The 22591-nt window shown below is 36.4% G+C and overlaps 1 long non-coding RNA gene across 3 annotated transcripts in view; it reads left to right on the forward strand.

Annotated features, from left to right (window-relative positions):
- The window catches only part of LOC138830040 (uncharacterized), a 40773-nt gene extending 25976 nt beyond the window's left edge, over window positions 1-14797 (forward strand). For 2 of the 3 annotated variants that reach the window (XR_011372837.1, XR_011372839.1), the window contains exons 2-3: window positions 11679-11830; window positions 14525-14797. This is a non-coding gene — a long non-coding RNA (uncharacterized lncRNA). Of the gene's footprint in view, window positions 1-2889; window positions 2963-11678; window positions 11831-14524 lie in introns of those variants that run through there. The other variant, XR_011372838.1, reaches the window with a different exon arrangement.
- Window positions 14798-22591: the final 7794 nt, after the last annotated feature.

Below are 22591 nucleotides of genomic sequence, written 5' to 3' on the forward strand. Positions count from 1 at the left end.
TTTCTTACATCAGTTTGTTTGAGCAGTCAATAAAATGCTCCGCTTTATCCAGGATTTTGTGATCCTCCTTCAGTCTGGTTCAGTGGGAGGGAGATCTGCTTTGAGTATCACGAAAGAGAAAGATGGCTGTTTCCTCCAGTTTGGAGATGCTGTGATGAGGCTATGTTCGGGGTAGGGTTGAGGTGTTTCAGCAAACAGTAGCTTTTCCCTGAGGGGCTAGCTCCTGAGACACTCCCAGACCCCAGCCTGGAGCCATTCTCAAGGTTTATGTTTATTGAATTTCAATTGATTGTCTAGGCTGCTGTAGGTAGGGGCAGCCTCTGGTTCTGTTAACCCAGTGAAGATAGTCACTCCTCTGGGGGGCAGAACTCTCTCTGCTTGGGCTAGGTGACTTTCTCCTGGGTGGATCTGAGCCTGGAAGGTCAGGTCAGATACCTGTGACCTGCTAAATGACTCTTTTGTTTTCTTCCAAGGCCTGACTTGGAGCTAGTTGCTCAGCCTGGCCTTTCTCAGTATCAAAGATGATGTCTGGTGGGAGGGGGAGGGGCAGCCTTCCCTCCTCTGCTCCATGAGAAGGAGTGAGAATGTCAGGATTCTACTCAGGCAGGAGTCTTTGTTCCTGGTTATCTCTGGTCTGTGATCTGCAGGATGAATTTATCTGCTCCTTTTCAGTTCTTGTTGGTGTTGAGTAGAATCCGCTCACCCACTGCATATGGCGCCTTTGTCCTGGACACTCTGTTGTAGATATGGTGGCTATGGGTGCCACAGATGCTGCCACAACCGTGGCTACTGGCAAGTGCTCAGATCTTTCTTCTTGCCTGGATCTTCCCTCTCTAGTCAAACTCTGTGTACAGTGTTGGCACACTTGGTGTGATTGTCTAGGCTAGTACTGTTCACTGGAACACTAAAACTGCTTTGTATGTGAGAGCTTGTTTAGCCTCCAGGTTCTCCTCTACCATCTTCCTCCGACCTCCATGAAACGCTTTATATTTTATGTTGATTGGTTATTATGCAACAAATACCTTCAAATGTACATGTAATGTCAAAAGATAGGCATATGAATATTCTCATACAGCTCTTATTTATCTGTTATGCACTTTCACTATTATGATATTTTTCTCTCTCTTATACTCTTTATCATTTCCTCACTTTCTCTTTCATGCTTCATGTCTGCTGCTTAGAATTTCTGGTGGTCTACTATTATCCTTCAGGATCCACTGGTTTGTGGGAACATGATATGGACAATCAGTTACTTTGCCTTATTGAAGAGTTACAACTGTGATGTGATATTATTATTTGCCATTCTAAATGGTAAAACAACAGATCTAGGAATTCCTTTTCAATTTTATTACTATTATAAATTTTATGTCATAGGAATAATTGGGATAGATAAGATACTTTCAACCTGTGATCTAAAAGTACGCTTCCTTTTACAAACAACCTTTTCCTTTGAGTATCAGTGAGTAACTACATGTAATGAAAACAAAACTATTCTATGGAAAGTAGACTGAAAAACATGATAGTGGGGAAGTGAGTACAAAGGATACCCGTCATAGAGCACAGATCCTCAGAACAGTTTATCATGTACACTTTGTGAGAATGACAATGTGTTAGGAACTATACATTAAATCACTGAACGCTTGATATATATATGCAAATATATTTATATATTTACATTTGTTTATATATGCATATATGTATGTGCCCTTATATGTGTACACATGTATGTTACTATGCTCACAAATACACACATACATATACCCATGTATACATGCACACATGAAGAAAGACACATAGTTACAGTCAACATAAGTTTCACTAGTTGTTGAATATGCCTTAGACGGAATTCTTGGAACCAAATATGTTGAAGATGTATTTGTCTCTAAGAGTTCTTTTACCACTCCTCTTATCTCTTAAAACTGGTACATTTTAAGACATGAGATTCTACTTGCAAAATGCAGTAATAGTGATAGGAAGTCATTTGGAAATCTCAGTAAGTAAAGGCCGTATGGTGTCACCCTGCTCCCCATGGAATGCTTGCTCTTGTAGACTCTCAACAACCAAACGAGCAGGAGAATATCCTATCAGAGTATATACTGTCAGAGGGGGGTTGGAGGGAGGATTTGGGTGATGTGAAGGGAAGGTATGGTAGGGGAAAAACAAAGGATTGGGTAATAATGCTCAATAAGAAATGTACTCACTTCCTTCCTTATGTAACTGTAACCCCTGTGTACAGTGTCTTTACAATAATAATATATATTAAAAAGATACAAGGAAAACTTCTGTACTTATGAGAAGTTGTATTTATCAGTCAATATCAGTAAGGTATTGGTTTTAGGACCACAGGCATATTAAAATGTTGGATCCTCAAACTTTTTACTTGAACACAGTATATTATTTACATTAGAATGTGTCCATAACCTATTCCAGAGTAATTGCTATGAAACATTTTACTACATTTTATGTTTGTAATGGAAAATAAAAGTATATGCACTATCAACAGATACAATTTTTTTCAATTTTTTTTGTCTTTTTGTCTGCATTTTGTGGATGGAATTGGGAGAGCAATTTTGAAAAGCTCAAATTTGATCACCAAGGGCTGTCTGCTCAAAGGATCTAATACAGCATCTTGAATAGTATGGAACTCCAAGGAGAAGTACTTGAATTGAGACATCAGAAAGTCTAACCACGCAAGGACTTTTTAGAAGCACAGCTGCTAGATTTCTAATGGAGAGCTTTCATAACCCTTTGTGAAACACAAGTCAGAACCTCATTGAAGTGTAGATTGTTTTCTCTCACCTTTCTGTCAAGCTCAGTCATTATCAATCAACATTTAGCTAATCTTGAATAATCCTCTAATAACCAAATGTTGATGTAATGTTCATATGCAGAAAACCTGGGAAGGCAAACTTTTTCCAATTAAGACAATCTATATTCTATGCTCCAGAAGAGAGAAAACTAGGTAAGCATCTATTTACAACCTTCTGAATAGTTCTAATTCTGCCCACATCAGTTATCTGTCCATACCTGTGATGGAGTGAAATGATTTTAAAAGAATTTAGTGATCTAAAAGTTAAATTTAAATGTGGAATGAAATTAGTTCCAATACATTACATTAAGATATTTAGAAACAAGTGAAAAACCCAAAGGTCTATAAGATTTTTTTATTGGAAGTGTAGGGATATTGGAAATTGGTTCTCTATATTTTAAGCAACTGGCAAGAAGAATTGGCAAAACACAATTTACATTCGGAGTAGACTTGTCACACTAATTTTTGTATATTGAAAGGAGCACAAGCCTCAACAATATGTGAATGCTATCCTCTTATTTATCTCTAAAGTTTTATGCATCTGGTCCATTAACATTAAAATTTCAAAAAAAATTAATTTTTAGATAATTGTCCAAAGGGGTTTTGCTTCATCATGTCAGTGTTGAATAGAGAATATGTGCATTTCAATGTACAATGCATCTGGATAATTGTCAACCTTTCCATTTTTCTTTTTTCCTTTACCCGAACCCCACATATCCCTTCCAGTCTCCTACTTATATTCTCACTTATTTATATTGAGTTATATGACTGTATTAGTCCACCATTTCTATCTCCATTCTTATGCCCTACTTCCTTTATGCCAAAATCTCCCTTTTAAGACTGATTTCAACTTCATGGGACTTTGTTAAGTATCTCTGCCATTGGTATGTGGCTTTGGGCTTGCCCTATCCTCTCTTCCATGTTTGACCAACATAAATGAGGATATTTCTACATTTTTCTAATCTCTGAATGTCTCAGTAAGGTCATTAATCTGGGTATCCTTTTCATTTTTTAAATTTCAAATATAATATAAGCTTTGTTTGAATAGTCATTTTCTAAAAATGATTGATATTCCTGAACACAAATATTTTGGTACCAAATTGAGACTGTAGTAACCTTGATGATAATAACAACCAATCTATTTTAAGTAGATTGAGATGCAACTAAAGTATTTTCATTATATTTATTTCTTAGTGATCATTTTTTAATGAATAAATGAGACATTTCCATCCAGTTTAGGTTAAGAGCGTTAAGTAATGGACTAGATGGTAAGTAAATCCGAAAATGTTTTAGGCTACAGGGGTTCAGGAAAATGTAGGATCAATGGATACTACAGTATTTTTCCTGATAATAGAATTTGAGGGCAAGTTATTTTATAATGGTTCATGTTAGGGAACAAGATAACTTCAGAGGAAGAGTCAGAAAATTTGTGGGAATCAAGGCAATCTGAAACTCATTTCCAGGGTGCAAACTGATTAAAACTAAACTATTTTTCTTAAACATTAGAATTGGACTATCATTAGGGTGAAAGTTAGGTTTCAGTTGCAGCTGTGGTTAGTGTTAGCATTAGGGCAATGATAAGTTTAGTGTAAAACTGAAACTATCTTTGAATAACAAGTCATGTTAGAATTAGGATGAATGTGAAATATGAACCTGCTAATTATATTAAGATTAGGATATGGTTAGTGTGAGGGTTAGCCTCAATATTCCAGTTAAGGTTAGGGTTACAAAAATGGCAAGATAATGAGTAAAACTACAAACTATTTTTAGAGAGATTAGTTGAATCAAAGTTAGGATGAATAAATCTAATGTATTTGTATGGCTTTTAGAATCCAAAGGCTATTAGTACTATGGTTAGGGTTACTGTTCTAGTTCAGGTTAGACTTAGGGTTAGGGAAGGGTAAGCTTTAAGGTAAAACAGAGTTTTCTGCTAACATTTTCAAGTAAAATAAGTGTGAAATTTAACAAAAACTACAGAGTTTTCCTAATTTTCCTGTTCAGGGTTCAATAGGGTTAAATTTAGAGTTAGGTTTCTAGTAAGGTTTAGATATATAGTTAGGGTTAGGAAGTAGAGTATCATTTAAGTAAACCTGCAACTTCTTTTTAGAGATATAGGAGTTCAGTAAAAGTTAAGATCAGTGGAAACTATGATAGTTTTCATGAGTTGAAGATTTGAGGTTAATATTCATAATAGGGAACGATTTCAGAGTCCAGTTTAGGGAATCTGTAGGATTTGGTGCAAAGTGCAAATAAAGCATTTCAAAGACCATGAATATCTCTTAGGATATATTTTCCATTAATTTTAGGATTGGGTTACTATTATCATCAAGGTTACTCTCGGGGTTCTGACCAGGATTAGAGTTAGGATTATGGAAATGGAAGGTTGAGAACTTGAGTGACTTACTTCCTTTGTGTATGTTTATGCACTTTTCTAAGGCTAGAAGTCAAGGCTTGGGTTCTATCCCTGAGCATTATGCTGTAGGCTAGCATTCTACCACTTGAGCCATGATTCCACTTCCATCTTTCTTTGGAAGTGAATTGGAGATGAGAGTCTCACAGATTTTCCTATCCAAGCTGACATTGAACTGAGATTCCCAAATCTCTGCCTTATTATTAAAGGTAGGATTAAACTAATGAGCTACAAGTGCCATGGAAAGTGCCTGACTTTTATTAATTGTTTTTACTTTTGTTCAAGATCAACATTGAATTCAATATCTGAAAGCATTGCTCACTAGGTAACAAGTTGCCACTTGAGCTATATCTCCAAAAATGATTATCTTAAATAGCTGGAAATCATTAAATTTTCTTTAGATGATATGTATCATTAGTGTTGTTCTAAAAATTATACTAACCAAAACAGATTTATAGACCCTAGAGGTAATCTGAGCAGATTCTTATGATTGGCTTCTAATTGCATAATATTTTAGGGACATGATTTTTTAATTATTATTTTAAGTAGCAAAGGTATTATTAAACAAGGCAGTTTCTGCGTACAATATACGTTGATCAATGCCAACCCTTTCAACATTCACATCCTTCCTCTATGCACCTCTACCTTCACTCTTAATTTTGTAGGATATTTACTCGATTACTCTGTGCACTTCCCCCATTTTCTCCTGGTCATTCTTGTACCTTTTCCCCCTTCACCTCTGTTTTGACTAGCCACTTACATATGATCCAGCAACTCTACTCCTAGGCATTTACTTGAAAGATTACAAACCAGGATATAGTAAATATTTCAGCACAACCATGCTTACTGAATCAGCCCAGATACCCCTCAAGAGAGAAATGATTCAAGAAAATGTAATACACACACACACACACACACACACACACACACACACACACACACACACACACACACACACACAGAGGAAATCCTACTTACCCATCAGAAAGAGTATTGTACTATTTGTATCTCTCATTTCTCCTTTCTTCTGTCTGGTATCCCATTGTTGTCATACTGTCCCTGTACTGCAGTAAGTGACACATGCAAACTGACGTAAAAGATTGTCAGTGCTATCGGCTAGCCATAGATTCCTAAATATGAGTTCTATGCTCATTCTCTTTGTTTATTCATGCCTTTGAGCAGTGATTGCACAGTTTCATTTGTACCATTTGCTACACAGAAAAGAGATGAACCACGTGTATGTATATATACATATATGCACATTCATGTATATACATACATACATGGATATTTGTACACATATGGGTATATATTAAATACTTGAATATATTTTATATTTTTGAGAATTATGGAGCTAACAAAAATCACATGCATTTTAATTCTTAGTCAATTATTTCAAAGCCTAAATAACTTTGTCTCCTTTGAATACATAATTTTAAAGAGAATATCACCATCTCTAATCTTTCAGTGGCCTTGAAATTAGATGTTCAAATGAGAAAAAGTTATTTAGGCTTTTTGGTGGAAGAGAGGAGTATTACTAGGGTTCTATTCAGATATTCTCTGCTTGCTAGATAGGACTTTATTTTTATAGCAACAAGCAGCTCAATTACTTTTGGCATACTTCTAGTTCATTTTATTGACTTGAAGTTTTGAACTTTTTACCAGGGTCTGATCTTAGATTGACTGAATGATCTTAGATTGCTTCTTATGTCTCCCACACAATTAGCTAGGATTGCAGATGTGAACCACTATGGCCAGCTCATTTGTTGAGATGGATGACTTGGCAGTTTTTTCTCTGGCCTGGCCTCATTTCTGCTCCCTGATCAGCTGGGTTTACAGATGTAGGCAACTATACTAGGTGTACATGACACCTTTTTTTCAAAGAGGTTTTTATTTAAAAATAAAATATAGAGGGGTTATAGTTACATGAGCAAGGTAATGAGTAATTTTCTATTAAGCCTTGCTACCTCCTCCTTTGTTTTCCCCTACCCTTCCTTCCTTCCCACCTGCACAATTACTCCTCCACTCCCACCTTCCCCTCTTCCCTGCCTAAATTGCAAAGTTCCTTTTTCAACATAGTGCATTGTGTATCTCATTGCTACAATGGGTCAGCCTGTATCCCTATTTAAACAATTTGTTTTTTCCCTTCCCCTCCCAAAGCTAGAGAATTGTGTATACAAGATACAGGGCACTGACACCGAATACAGAGAAAACAGGGGTTATACCATGGTGGAGGAACATACAATGAAACAAAAAAATCAGATGTTATATTATAAATCCCTATCTTGTAGTTCAATTTGCTTAAGAATATCTTATCTGGTCATATGTACATACTTTTTGAACTTTTATTCTTGTCGCAGATATATACTACTTATTGCAAATAAGGGAAACCATAGGACCTATGATTTTTTGGGTCTGACTTATTTCAGTTAATATAATTTTTTCCAAGACTCCACTTAGAGCTCACCCAGCAATCTCACTTTTGGGCATTTACCAAATGATCAAAAATTAGAACATACTAAGCTACCAGCACAACTATGTATATTGCAGAATTATTTACAATAGCTAAGATATCAAATGGACTCAGACGCACCTCAGTGGATGAATGGATATATACATATATACATATGTATGGAATATATACATATATACCTATGTGTGTATATATACATATATATGTGCCACACTTTCTTGTATATATATGCATATACATATATACGTACACATATATATGTGTATGTATATATCTGTATGTATATACATACATATGTATGTATACATATATATATATATATATATATATATATATATATGATACTATTCCTGCATCAGAAAGAATGACATCATCCCATTTGTTAGGAATTGGAAAGATGTGAAAAAAATATAGTAAGTGAAATAAGCCAGGCCAAAATATCCATAGGTCCCATGGTTTCCCTTACTTGAAGTAACTAATACAGGGTACCATATAATCATATAAGATGCTGTTAAGTGAAATGAACCCCAAGATAGGGACATAAATGATTTTTATTCCACAAGCTTCTTATCTGTATATAATCCCCCACATAAATTTGGAAGGGAGTTGTGGTTCAAGTATAGAGCACCACCAGTTAGGGAAAAAGCTTAAGTGAGAAGGTAAGGTTTAACCACAATATCAGAGTTTAAACCACAATATCTGCACTCAAATAAGTTTATTTCTTTCTTTGAGGTTTTTATTAAATTGCTCAGAAAATAGCAACGTTATATTTATGTTTAACAGTACTATTAAAATCATGTTATATTTATTGATGTTATTCTTTATTTTCCTAAATTTTACTTACTCATTAATAATATCCAGTAATGAAAAGAGATGAATACTGTTTCTCAAGTTTTTATGACAGTTGAGTATATGAATGAAAGATGCATACAAGGAGTTTGTACTGAAAATAGGTATTTGAAAGCTCTTCACATAAATAAATGATAGTTGAAGAAGCTGTGGGCATGTATGAAATAAACTAAAGAAATCGCAAGGAAAGATAAGGTATGATTCGGAAACCACACAATTTTGGAAGAAAAAAAAAGGAAAATATGTAGCTTCTGGTAAGAACTTTGTAACCCACCTATACATTTGATTCCTTATTTCTAGTGGAAGGCATTTCAGTTAACTTTATTTTACAAAGTTAAACATGATTGACATTTAATATTAACTGGCCTCTGTCTCAGGTAAGCTATTATTCTAACCAGGCGCCAGGAACTCATGCCTATATTCCTAGCTACACAGAGGGCAGAGATCTCTAGATCCTAGTTCAAAGCCAATTTGGAGAGGGAAGCTGGTGAGTCGTTTCTGTTCAATTAACCACAAGAAAACTGGAAGTGGCACTGTGGCTCAAAGTGGCAGCACTAGCCTTGAGTAATAAACCTCAGAGACAGACCCCAGGCCCTTAGTTCAAGCTCTCTGAAATTATTCTTACCAGGATTTCTCTAACTTGTTTAGAAGAATGTTTTAAACTTAGGGATTTTTTATTTCATGTTGTCAGCATTGATTTTTAAGATGTGTAGAGAAAAATTATTTATAGTCAGAACTGATTTGTATTGTTTTGTATTACACATTGCCTCTACACCCAGAGATCAGCAGGAAAGTAGATGGCCAAATCCTGACTGTTGGTAATGTATATGGATATGTATTTATTTTAGCAAAGGAAAAAATTATGAATTGGTAGCCCTTATACATAACACCTTAATAGTAATTACATAATTACTATTATTACTAGTATTTTTTTTGTCGGTTGTGGGACTTGAACACTAGGCCTGGGCATTGTCCCTCAGTTCTTCAGCTCAAGACTTGCAAAAGTGCCAGTTCACATTTTCTCACCCTTAAGTTGGAGATAAGGGTCTCACAGACTTTCCCACCAGTGCTAGCTTTGAAAAGAGACCTTCAAGCTCAGCCTCCTTAGTAGCTAGGATTACAGGTGTGAGCCACTAGCACCTGGCAGTACAATTATTTTGAAAAAGAAAAAAAACCCACGATTGTATTCTTAAAAATTCACAATATGGCAAGTGTATCTGTAACATAAATTGTATCAAGGAACCATCGGCAGCAATCATTTTCAGATCTCACTATGTCCTGTCCAATTCCAGATAATATTTCATTAATTTATTTTACTTTTTCCTAACAAAGTTTATTATGAATGTACAACAGCACAATTTTCTATTGAGTATAAAGAATTCATTAGCCCTGGTGCTTGAAATCAGGGCCTAGGCACTCTCTCTGAGCATTTTTTGCTCAAGGCTAGCACATTACCAATTGACCCACAACACCACTTCCAGTTTTTCTGTTTATGTCATACTGAGGAATCAAATCAAGTGCTTCATGCATGCTACCCTAGCACTCTACTACATTCCCAGTCATTGAGTCTTTTGTTGTTGTTGTTTTAAGATAGCATTTTACTATGTGTCCTTCTGTTGGCCTAAAATTTAGACTGGTCCCAAGCCTACTCCTAAATCAGCCTCCCAAATTCAGAGATTACAGACATTGACCATCATATTCAGTCCACGATTCTTTGTGATACTCTTTTCAGATATAGAAAGTTATTCTGTCTTCCTTGGATTGGATGGTTTTTGCTGTTAATCACTGTTAATCACATTTCTTGTCCTGGTATGTTGCCGCTTCTAGATCATTAGAAATATTTCAGGTTCTGATCTTGAAAATGAACCTTGTCATCCAACAACATCACATTTTTGTGAAAAGCACTAGCAGGCATAATGAGCATAGCAGCCAGCTGGAGCTCAGCTATCTGATGGCCTTAGGGTCCAACAATGCAATCATTAATGTGCACCGGATGAAAACTATCAGAGGTAATTTTGATTTATTCCATACAATTCTCAACTACTTGCCATTCTCAGTTATGTATGCTTTAAATTCTGTTAAACATTAATTACTATTTCATCATTCTCACAAGTAACATATATGTCTTACTTTAAAATGTATTCAAACATGCAAAAAGTTATCATAGTGCTGTCCACCAGTGGCTCATGTTTTAAAACCTAGCTACTTTAGAGGTCAAAAACTGAGGATCCTGGATTAAAACAGCCCATGCAGAAAATTGTGAGATATTTCTCCCATTAAGAAACCAAAATCCAGGGCTGGGAAGGTGGCTCAGTGGTAGAGTGCTTGCCTTGCAAGCATGAGGCCCTGGGTTCGATTCCTCAGCACCACATAAACAGAAAAAGCCGGAAGTGGTGTTGTGGGCTCAAGCGGTCGAGTGCTCTCCTTGAGCTGAAGAGCTGAGGGACAGCGCCTAGGCCCAGAGTTCAGGTCCACAACCGGCAAAAAAAAAAAAAAAAAATCCAGAAGTGGAGATGTGGCTCAAGTAATAGAGTGTCAGTTTTGAGCAAAAAGACTAAGCAAGAATAATATGTCTACTTCTGACTCTATTATTTACTTATGGAAAACTCACACACATTCACACACACACACACACACACAAACACACACACAATTTACAAAATATACACATTCTTCTAGACTCTCCTTCTTGAGAAATACTCAATGCCATTAACTTAATGCATGTTTTCTCCAAATTATTTTGGTAGGGATTAAACTACACTTGTATTTTGATACTGCACTTTTTGTACTTTTTGTTTTGCAATTTTTTTGGTACTTATGTAAGAAAACAGTGTTTTGTGAAGACTAATCAGAAATAAGCATGTCAGTAAATAGGTAGGTGGCAGGTAGACTGAAACTTGCATATAATACCACTTGAAATTTTATTTCTCCAAGTTTAAATATATATACATATGTATGTGTTTAAAACTTCTGCCAAAATTTTATTTCCATTAACAATGATCTATTTGTTCCATTATATAAATTTAATGTATTGTATGTTTCATAGTAGATTAATATTTATAGAATTTCTTTTCTTTGGAGACAAGATTCTGCAGTTTAGACCAGGCTTTCTTCAACTCCTAATTCTCATGTTTCAGGTTCCTGACTATTGACTGTAACAGTACTTGTGATGGAATCTACAGTCAAACTGTTAGACCTGGAAAGGATAGATTGGGAAGCCATCTCAAACAGCAATCAAAAAGCTGAGAACGGTGCTCTGGGAAGGTCAAACAGTCAAGGGAAGACAAGGGTATGAGTTATTACCTCAAGAGTATTTAAGTTAGAGCTGTTGGACACTAAAAGATTAAGACTTTGGAGACAAGATGGATGTCTGTGCTATGGTTGTAATGACTATTGCTCCCTTCGGCTCTCTAACAAAAAGGGATTTATCATTATGTATACAAACAATACCTCAAGTTAATAGTTGTAACCACAAGCTAGATTGATGCCTTAGTTTGTGGACATACCTGTACGCACTGACCACCTCCCACCCCTGTAGTAGACTGAATATAAAGCATGTTAAGCAGGATTTTGGGATCCAGAAGCTGGCAATGAGGCTGTGGGTCCTCTGGTGTCTTCTTTCCTATCACTTCCTGTGATTTCTGAGATTTTTGGCCAGGTATCCCATCATCTTTGCTGTTCCATGGTTATTGTTAGTTACAGTATTGATATTCTGATCACCTCAAAACAAACTATGGAAAAACACCTCCTTGAACAAGATTCAGAAGTGTATAGGAGCACCTCGAAAGATAGCAAACATCAGCAGTCATCCTGTGATTTTCTAGCAAGAAAGTACAATTCAGAAGTATCTTTATTTTTTAATAATATAAAGAGATGGATAATTGTCTTTTTGTATATTTTGTACTTGATATTGCATAAATTTTCAGAAAAATATATACATTGTGAAATAATGTTAATTTTTTCATAGGTTACAAAACCACGTCACTGGAGTAATGACCCTAATGTCTTATCTCAGTTGACTGAATCAGATTTAGATGAGTGTGAATTCCCTAATTATGAACATTTCTCCATGAAACTCAACAACATAGAACGAAGTGTGAGGGTCAGGCCATTCCATACCTCTAAGGATTTTACATATGTTAGTGTAATATACACCCACACTGCTCAGCACTAATGGCACATTGTTGTGTCATAATTGTCTTTATATCAGAATTATGCTAGAGCTTAAAGTAGAATGATGGGCTGAACATTTTCAAAGCAAGAGTGATGATCACCCCCTGCTATTATTCTCAGTGGAGAATCCTTCCTATACATTTTACTGACTTAGCTTCTACTCTATGCTTTACCATTATCAGGGAGGGTCACACTGTATCGAGCTACAATACTGCGGCAACCTTAGCTGCCTTTGAATTTTACCTCCAATCTTGATCCCAAGGTCAACCCTGCAACGCTAATCACATAGTTAGTGGTCAACCGAACTTTTCAAGCCTGGTTAAAATTTCAGCTATCATTGCTCATTGCCTGGGTTAAAGATCTCACTACTTTAGATTTGTTGTTTATCTTCTTGTATTTCCAACACTGCCTTTGAAGTTGGTTTTTGAAGTAGAGCTTTTAGTTTGCATTTGATTTATGGAGGTGTTAGTGATGCCAGTTGAACCGCATATATTATAATGTAAGTAATTTGATGTTTTGATATATGAATTTAATTTTGGCAGTTGAGGAAGTGAATACACATCATTCACAAAAGTTTATTTATGTATATTGGTATTGCTTTATTGTGAGCTTCCTAAAAGCCAGTCATGAGAGAACATGTCCCTAATCCCATCATTTCTGTCACTGAGACAAGGCTTGAAATGTCCAGACCACTTGACACTTCATAGTGAGAACCTTTCTACAAAGAAGGGGAGAGAATAGTAAACAGGATGCTATTAAGGACTTGAATTAAAGAAAAAAACAGAGTTGGAGAGAAAAAACAGAAATAATTACATGTATTCAGTGATAACAACCATGAGAATGAACATTACAGAACTAAGCCCTGGGATAGCCAAATATGTAAAACATGACAAATGAAGAAAAACAGTAATAAATATGTAATGCAGACTTATATGGATAGGTATTTTTAATGTTTAAGGGCTACGAAGTGAGTATGTGATGACCTAAAATTTAAGAAATTTGTAAGGTCAATTATCCCTGGGCCAAACATAGCTAATAGTTTAAGTAAAACACGGCCACAATATTGTGTCTTGATTTACCAAAGTAAAAACCGGTCAATATTTGGAAAGTTATTTTTTGGACATGTGGTTGGTGTGACAATTACTGACATTTGTTCAAGTGTCAGTAGGAGGGTACAGTTTTAGCACAATGATAGAAATCTTTCAGGGATCTGGTAAATTTTCCCTCTGTCTTCAATTTCCTTTTTTTCAGAGAACTAAAATATCATTACTGGAAGCCAGTCCCAAATTGTGCCTTTTCCAAGTTATCAGATATTCAGTCCATCACATGTCCAAATAATAGAGAATGGGAACAGGTCTACATTGGGCACTCACAGTAGATAGGTCTCTGGACTTTCTCAGGAAGAGCTTTCTGCCATTGTGGGATGGATAGGGGTGGATAATATACAAAACAGACATCATAGCTTCAAAGTATTGTGCTAAGTTGACACCTGAGATATAGGATTTTTTAACTGCATAGTATTGGTTTTCATGAATCAGTTAATCAGATTCTTTACACAATATGATGTTACTAGACTGCGGAAAGCATGTTTATAGCATTTACTTTGTATAACATATTTTGAAATTTGGTATAAATCGTTCATCTTTTTTTTTTATATGGATTACTCCTAGTTATCAATAGTGAGGAAATGCCCTGGAACTTTGTAACTTGAAGTCTTATGTTGCCATGTATCATATCCTATTTTCCTTTTACAGAGTTGGTAAAAAAATATATGTAATTTATTTTTTATTTTATTTCTTATCTATTACAGAATTTGAACTCAGAGCCTGGGCACTGCTTCTGATGACTTTTGCTCAAGGTTAGCTCTCTACAACTTCGAGGCACAGAATCAATTTTAGTTTTCAATGATTAATTTGTGATAAGTGTCCCGCGGGGACTTTTCTCAACCTGGCTTTGAACTGTGATCCTCATATTCCAGCCTCCAGATTAGCAAATGTTACAGGCATGAGCTACCTCCACCCGGTTATACTTAATTTAAACTATAGTTTCAGAAGTGTTTCATCCTACATTGAATATTTTTTCTTACGAGCTTTCTAATAAATATATAATCTATTCAATTTTGAAAAGTACTGTGTACCTCCCACTTATTTGTGGCATTTCTGAAATCCAAGTTTCTCTGTGTGTCAGGGTGGATACTTAAGCCTGTAATAAGTATGTTGAACACATATCATCTGGCTACTTACAGAACAAAGGATGTGAAGCTAGAGTAGCCAGATAAAGAACTTCCAGGACAATTCAATGGCAACTCATGTACTCTCTCTGTAGGTGAATAGCAGCATAGAAAAGAAATTCTTATATTTGAAAGTGATTGAGTGTGTGTGCACATAGGTGTTCACTTATTTATCTGTTATTATAGTTTCAGATATATTCACTAGTATAAAACAATATTTCATATATACATATACATACACACACACACACACACACACACACACACACACACACACACATATATATATATATATATATATATATATATATATATATATATATATATATATATATATGCAATAACAGTTTCCAAAATCCAGGGAACCACCTCCATGGGCATTGCTTCCCTAGGTTGCTCTTTGGGTAATAAGAATGAAACTTGGAATTGTCCTGTGGTAGAGAAATTACTCAGAGATTCAAGCATTTTTCTTTTAATATGTTGCTTATTCCTAACTCTAAAATTAGGAAGTCTGTTAATATATATGTTATATTATAGTATATTTAATATATTATATATAATGTATAATATATTGTTTATTATGAAATATGTTTCATATAATACCTGAGGATATTATATATTTATGAAGAAAAATACAACAAATGTATCAGTCCATACTTTCCTAGCCATGATTAGCTTCAGTACAGTTAGGCACATTACATCTCAACAGGAAAATTCTACTGAAGTTCTGATCACCTTGAGCCAGATAAGAATTCCTGTAAAAGAAGCCTCTCCTCAATTATGAGAAAAGATATGTTTGGAAGTTTAGTTTAGTTTTTTTGTTTTGTTTTGTTTTGTTTTTATGGCCATTCATGGGGCCTGAACTCTGGGCCTGGGCGCTGTCCCTCACCTCTTAAGCTCAAGGTTAGTGTTCTACCACTTGAGCCATAGCCCCACCTCTGGCTTTTTCAGCTTATGTGGTGCTGAGAAATAGAACCCAAGGTCTCATGCATGCCAGGCAAGCATTCTACCACTGAGCCACCAACCCGGCCGACATTTGCAAGTTTTTGAGAAGAGGAATTTGGCATTTGCTTTGCATCCTTGATTAGTCATGAATAGATATCATTTTGCTCCAAATTTTGTCTCCTTGTAGGTTCCATAAAAAGTTACACATCAGCCTCATTCCATCACACATCTTTAAGTCCTTTTTTATTTATTTTTATCATTATTGTTTTGTTATTGTTGCATTTCTGATCCTGAAGCTTGAACTCATGGCCTATGTAGTGTCCTAGAGCTCAATGCTAGTGCTCTACCACTTGAGCCATGTACCACTTCTGGCTTTTTCTGTCTGGACATGCTTTGAATCATAATACTCAGATCTCAGCCTCCAGGGTAGCTAGGATCACAAGTGTGAGCCACCAGTGCCAAGCAAGTTCCTCTGTTTTAGATATTATTCTAAAAGCCTCCTATCCAATTTCACTCCTAAGATAGTAAATTGACCTATGCCAATAATTCCTTCACACTCTCATCTCTTGTTATGGCTATGGTGTATCTTTTGCAAATTATATTGAATCTACTTCACTGTTCTCTTCCTAATCCATGATTCTAGATTTGTTAGTAATAATTACTTAAATTTATTGGCTATAAACCCTAAATCTCTCAATTATTAATTTCTTTAATTCTTTGAATATGATTATATTTCAATACAAATATGAGCTTATACACACCTTCTTGAATTTACCCCTTGGCATGAGCAGTGCCTGGGCCTATTCTACCTCAAATGAAAGAGGTTGGCAAAAGAATAGCCTACGGTATTCCTGCCTAAGAGTCAGGACAAGTAGTTGAGTGCCTAAAAGAAGCAATTTCCTGGCATAGGAAGGGGTGGGAGAGACAACAGCCTAGAGAGCAACCTGACAGTCACAACATTTAACAACTTCTCCTTTGGGGAAACTGATCTCTTGCAAAGTGACAGTGAGATAACTCACCTAGTGAATTTTCATATATGAAGGAAGTTGTCATGTCTCACTACACAACTCACTTGTAGTCAAAGAGAGGGTCATTCTTTTGTGTCCTCCTTAGGCCCAGTCTCATTTTTATCTCCATCTTAGACTTTGCCCAGACTCTATTCCTACCAGACGGTCCCTGGTGAGGAGGAATGTATGATCTCTTGGCTTTTGATTAGCCCTATGGGAACTGAGGCCACTTTTAATTTTGATCCTGTTCATTTTGAAAAGGCTGTGGTGGGTGGTGAGAAAGCTCATTCTCTGAATTTTCCCTATTACCAAATCTCTTCAGAGAAAGTCAAGGAATGACAGATTCTGCCTGAGGGAGTGAGTTTCTCCATTTCCAAAGAAGTCAATTAATATCTGATTATGAGGCCCACATGGTGATCCTTCCCCAGATCCTCCGAACAGGAGTGGATGTTACCTCAGACACCAGGCCATCCTCATATTTCTTCAGCTCTTTCTCATGCAACTAAAGGCCACAGGAGTTGAGTTGACAATGAAGAAAAAATGAGAGTAGCAGAATCATTGGCATGGGGAGGAATTAGAAACTCTGGGTGAAAAAAGGGCTCAGAAAATCTAGGATCACACATCATTTAGGAATCACATCACAAGATTAGGTAATAAAAGTAATAAATTGCTACCTAAATTAGTAACTCCACTGCTCTCAATACATTACAAGTGTTTTCTCAAAAGGTAGCTGTCCTATTTTAATGAGGAAAAAGAAGAACATTCTTTCCTCACAAAGTTCTACTCAGTGTCTTCTTCCATAAACCAGGTTGTTCTTACCCTATACTTGTCGGTTACTTTCCTTTGCTGGATTCAATCAATGACACTTGAAAGTGTGTCATCTTCAGACATGTAATTACATTTTGTTTTAATCCATTTGTTATAAAATAAAACAAATTTTTGGGAAAATATGTCTATGCTATATTTTCTTCCATGCCATAGTTATTTGATGTTATTAAGTATTATTTTAATAGTTTCATTTTTAAAAATTATGAAAATGTTTTGTTACTGTTAGCACTAATTAGTTGCACCTTTTTTGGTATTTTTCCATATCTGTATATTTGTTATTAAGCTTCTAACATTGTATTTTCCCCCTACTGTTACCTTCTTAAAATTGCCTCAAATTATAAACTCTATATGATGATCTGTATGTGTTCATTGACATATTTAAATTTTTATCTAATATGCACATTTTATATGATATTTTCATCCTATTGTAACTGCTCTGAAATCCATAAGGAAGTCCTTCATTAAAGAAAAAACACAATACCACAAAACTCAGTGAAATTAGGATTAGGTATCTATCCAAAAATATTTAGCAATGATATAGTAGAAACATCCACTTCTCTTATATACCAAAACATGTTTATAGCTATGAAAGGTGCATTTTCTTTATTCTCTCTTAATGGAACATCCAGGTTGATTACACAGTTTGGTTGCTATGAATATTGCTGCCATGAACATGTTTGTTCATATTGATTTATATTCTTTCAGTATGGATCCAATTTGCAATAATGGTCTTCAAGATACGTGTCTTTTTTGTATCAAGTAAACTTCCATCAGGATCTCCATATGGGTTGCACTAGTTTACAATGCCACACCACCAAACACAGTTCCTGATATATTTCAACCTCTCCAGGAGTTTGTTTATTTGCGTGGTGATAGCTATTCTGGTGTGTAAGATGGGATCGTAGTGACTTTCCTTTTTATTTTCCTATGTATTTCCTATGTGGATAAGAATCTCAAACATTTCATTTATTTACTAAACACATTGGTAGTTCATTATTGATCAATGTCTTTCTTTTTCTTTTGGTATTTGATCAATTTTTAAGTTTTATAATATTTGATTTTTCCCATTCCAAATACTCACTTTAGTAAAAAGATTTTTTTCATTACAGTGGTGTATTGCTTGGATATTTTGATTTTGTGAAGGCTAAGAGAATTTGATATTGTCCTCTCAGTCAAATTATAAGTATGTAAAAATGAAGTGAACCTGATTAAATGAAGTTCTTTCTGCACATTTTCTCCGGTACAGATTTCTCTGATTTAAGAAATGTATATTTTATGTCATACTGGATGCCTAACTAAGTCTGTGTGTGTGGATGATTCAGTAAGAATTGCAGAATTCGCCACATAGATTTTGGATCAAAGGGTTACAGCTGGTAACAGGGCAATGATTCAGAACACAGCTGAGGCTGAAGCTGTGATCCCTTCTACCTGTGTTCAGCCCCCAATCTCTTGTAATACACCGCTCACATCCCATGCAGCGGTTTCTTTTTCAATCCGAAATGTTTCTGGACCTTCATGTTATTCTTGCCTCCTAGTATGCCAACATGAGGGGAGTGAAAGCAAGCAAGGCAGATGTGGCAGAGGAATTTATTTTTTAAAATTGTGTAAATACCATACAGAGGGGTTACAATTATATGGGCAAGGTAATGAGTACATATCTTATCAAGCATTGTGGCAGCCTCCTTTGATTCCCCTTCCCATCCCTTCCCAACTTCCCGCCCCCACCCAGCGGTCCCTCCTCAGACCCCCATCCCGCCAAAGTTGTAAAGTTCGTTTTTCAACATAACGTCTTGCACATCTCATTGCTGCAATGGATCCACCTGTATCCCAATTTAAATAATTTGTTTTTTTCACTTCTCCTGCACAAAGTATGCCAACATCAAGTGCAGTTAACACAGTGGGCATACCGTGGCGGAGGGACATACAAAGCAACAAAGAAATCATCTTATAAATATGACAGAAACAATCACAAGAAAGAAAAAAATTTTGAGTTCTTATCTTGGGGTTCATTTCGCCTAACATCAACTTATCTGACAGTTTCTGCTTGTCTCAGACATGTACTAATTATTGAAAATAAGAGAAACCATGGGACCTATGCTTCTTTGGGCCTGGCTTACTTCGTTTAAAAATTTTTTTGGTCAGTTTTGGGGTTTGAACTCTGGGCCTGGGCACTGCCCCTCAACTCTTCAGCTCAAGGCTAGCACTATCCCACTTGAGCCACAATGTCACTTCCAGCTTTTACAGTGTCGCCTCCAGCTTATATGAGGCTGAGGAATTGAACCTAGGGCCTCATGCATGCAAAGCAAGCACTCTAACACTGTACCACCTTCTCAGACCTGGCAGAGGGTTTTTATCTGAAGATCCATCACACTTGGGACCTTTTGGCTGAAAACTCCAGAAAGACAAAAGTGAAGAAACACTTAAGAGAAAATGTAAAACAGAAAGCCACAATGTTTAAACCTAAAACCAGTTTCTAGGATAAGGAGACTCAAGAACTGGTGTCACCTGGGAGAAAGAGGAAATATTCAGGAAAAATGAGAAGGAAATATTCAGGAAGAATGGGAGGGAATAGAGAGAAAGTGACCTAGACTACCTAGAGCTGGGACCTCAATGTGAGCTTAATTTTAATATGGGAAACCAGACCCAAGGATGCAATACCTTACAATTTTGATTACTCTCTCTCATGCTACAAAGCCTATTCCAGATCTACTTCCACTCAGCATGGTGTCCATTCTGGGATCCAGACTGATTGCTGGAGGTTCCCAGGGGATGGAAAGAGTGAAAACCAAAGGGCTAAAGCTCAGAAAAGACACATGCCATCACTTCTCACATGTCATTTGTCAAAGTAAGTTCTACAACCAAGCCTGGTATCAATGGGGATGGGAGTAGATATTGAGAGCATTATAATAATATCTACTATTATATCATATAATAATCTAACATCTATCATTTCATCAAAGGGAGAGAGATAGCATTTCTCCCTTTTTAGGAGTATGGGACAGGGCATTTTATAGAATGTTCTTCAATTGGGGGCTCTCTGCTGTGGACCGGCTCTGTCGGGATGATGGAAGATACCAAGGGGAGGAACCTGGAATAGGGGGGGGGGGAGATGGCAAACAGACAAACACACATTAGGAGTGGATGCTGAGTGTGATTTAATGCAGAGGATAACAAACTTTTATAGCAAAAGTCTCCTTAAGAAAGGGCAAATGGTTACACAATCTTGCTGCAGGGTTTAATTTTTGGGTGGTCACCAGCTGGTCGCCTGAAAAGGCAAAAGGTTACACAATTTTGCTGCAGGACTTCATTCTTGGTTGGTCACCAGCTGGTCACCTGAAAGACACTTGTTTCTGGCTTATCTCTAAGAAATATAATGGGTTTCGATGTTTGTCACCATCTAACCATTACCTTATTTCTATAGAGGCCTTAATTGTCCCATAAGATCTTTCCTGTTCCTTCTTTAATAGTGAGGTTACTGAGGCCTAGATCTAGCAAGTCTCTTAGTAAATGAAAGAGAGTAACAGGAAGTTCTTTCTCCTAAGTAGTTATCTCAGCAATTGCCATACATTCTTTCCATTCTAGCCGCGCCTACACCTTCTTGTAAATCTCTTACAGACAATTCCTCCTGCTGAAGTGACTTCATGAAACCCCCAATACTTTTATATTTACTTATGACTTGTCTACTCGCCTCCTTAAGAGGGGTTTCAGGGTAGCACTTAACTCTGGTGACTTAGTCATATTTTTAAGACACTCATCAGATGTTGGAGTCTTCAACACTCTTAAGAAAGAGCTTTGAATAAAGGAACGTTGAGCATGAGTAAGTACAATGAGCAGCAGAACAGTAAAAGATTAATAGGCACTCTTATACAGTGAAGAAAAGAAAAGAAAAGCAGAAACACATCTTTCCCAGGGGTTTGCCAGCTTTTCCAGGAGTAGGCCTCTTTGAAGCCCTATTCTCTGAGGTAGACTTCGGTGAAGTCCCAATACTCAGAGATAGGTCACTGTAAAGCCCCATTCTCTGAGGTAAACTTCAGTGAAGTCCCAATACGCAGAGATGGGTCTCTGAAGCCCCATTCTCAGGTCTGAAAGCTGGTTTTCCATGCTAAGCAGACTCCACTGGAGTAGGCGTGGCAGCTCTCTGAATCTTTTCTCCCATGATTGTGGCTATGAAGTTTCGGAAAGGAGAATTAAAATGGAAAAGTGAGTTCTCAAGCTGGGTACTGATGGCTGACACCTATATTCCGAGCCTGAGATGTGAGGATTATGATTTGAAGTCAGTCTGGGCTGGAAAATCCATGAGACTCATCTCCAATTAAACAAAAAGAGCCAGAATTGGATTTGTGGCTCAAATGCTAGAGCATTAGCTATGAGCGTGGGGGTGGGGGGACAGAATCTTGGTCCTGAATTTAAACCCAGGATTGGGGGAAGAGAGGAAATGTGTTCTCAGTGCATGAAATCAAGGGTGTATGGTCAACATCACTATTGATGTTAACTTTGGGGTAGAGTTGATCAGTTTTATTCTGGAAATGATTTGTTCCACTCTTCTCTGTCCTGTATTCTTTAAAAGAAATAGCTTTGAACAATCTATACCTAAGATGTGTGGATTGCACTGAAGCACTGGTTTCATTTTTTTCTACTTATAAAATGATACACAAGTAGTGTACTAAGGAGTTTTAATTTAATATGTCGGTTTGTGAGTACATCTTGATCGATGTCATCAATTTGATCATTCTTCTCTTCACTTTTTTGATCTTGTCTTCTCTATCGCACCTCCTCCATTTACATGGTCACATTTTCACACATGTACATTGAATATTATGACTGGATTCTCCCACTGAACCAGTTTGGCAAAGAAATTTCTTCATTG

This window comes from Dipodomys merriami, unplaced genomic scaffold (assembly GCF_024711535.1).
Source record: "Dipodomys merriami isolate MVZ:Mamm:240054 unplaced genomic scaffold, mDipMer1.0.p SCAF_181, whole genome shotgun sequence".
Lineage (NCBI taxonomy): Eukaryota > Metazoa > Chordata > Mammalia > Rodentia > Heteromyidae > Dipodomys > Dipodomys merriami.